Raw genomic sequence first — 1,504 nt, forward strand, 5'->3', positions numbered from 1 at the left:
TAGCGTCGCAGAGCAGCGCAGCCTGAAATGAGTACGGAGCCCGATGTGCCTCAGTTCATCATCTGTAAAATGGGATTAAGTGATTAATGCTACCTCTGTATGTCGTGGGTGAGTTAGGAAGTGGGATATATTATAAAGCATGAGATGTTCAGATATTAAAATAGTGGGAGTGATATGGATGCCGTGAAAAGATAAGGTCCTGATCCAGTATCTGTGGCAACCAAGGGAATCTCTCCTCTGGCCTTTTGTGGGTATTAGATCAATCAATCCCCAGTGACATTATCCATTCACTGCAGAGTAAGTGAAGGTATGGCCAGAATTCTTCCACTGGCAGAGAAGGGAGAGGGTATGGGAAAGCCCTGACCTTACTCTATGCTTGAATAGTAGGAAGAGGGAAAGCACAAACAGGCTTTCAAAGCTGCCTACAGGATTTGGACACATCAGCTTATTAATGTTAGCGGAAATTGGGCATCCACATCTCTGGAAATTTCAGCCTCTGCATTTACAACACAAAAAGAGCCCAACCACAGAGGAGATATTTCCCTAATCTTGCCACCACTGCAGATTTTTGTTTGAGCTTCCTTGGATTAGACCTTTAGCAAACGGCGCTGCTCGGATGTTACGGGAAGGACACGTTTACTCCTCACCCACGCCGAGCGCAGCAGCCCGGTGTCAGGGCAGCGTATTCTCATGGCCAGATCCTCAGCCTGTCATTAAATCCGTCTTTTGACCTTGGGCAAGTCACTTAACCTCAGTTTCCTCTGACTGTAAAATGTAGATAAAATATTCCCTGCCTCACGGCGGCGTGGGGAAGATTAACAGTTAGGCATTGTTCGGAGAGCCTTGAATAAGGGCTGTGAGAGCATGCGGAGTGCTGTTTCTATTGGATACTGCTTTCTCTGCCGACACACAGAAGGGCTGACTTTTAAACTGGCAAGAAGCCCGGGCCCGTGACTAGTGGTGTGCCCCATTTGAATGCACAATAACTACAGTTGCATGCACAAATTGGGAATCCGTGCATGGAGGCTGGACACATGGTTGTTTACCGAACAGAAGAGTTTCTCTCGCGCGCTTGCTTGGAAAGTGGAAGGGCTCCACTTATTAGGTGGAAAAAGCAATGCCACCACCCAGGCGATATCAGACAGGTTCTAGGCAGCACTTCAGACAGGTTAGCAGGGTATAATATTATTCCCTCCAGAGACGGTAAGGTGGGCACTTTGTGTTGGCCTGAGTTAAAATTTCACACTCGTTTTACAACTCTCGCAGGTTTAAGTGTGCTAGACCAGATCCTTTCGTGGCAGTTGAGAAGGGGAAAGTTCCGCAGGTCTGATGCGTGTAAACCGGGACTGAAACAAACGGCCTAAGCGCCCTTCACACTGAGATAAACTGGACTTGGCTGAGGACCTGGCACTCTCTGCATGCAAACCCAGGACCAAACCACAGCCGGGCAGCCCACGGGTCGTGCGAAGGCTGGGGAGCGCTGCTGCGTGGGGCTGGGCGCCCG

This window comes from Egretta garzetta, unplaced genomic scaffold (genome assembly GCF_000687185.1).
Source record: "Egretta garzetta isolate BGI_Z169 unplaced genomic scaffold, ASM68718v1 scaffold663, whole genome shotgun sequence".
NCBI lineage: Eukaryota > Metazoa > Chordata > Aves > Pelecaniformes > Ardeidae > Egretta > Egretta garzetta.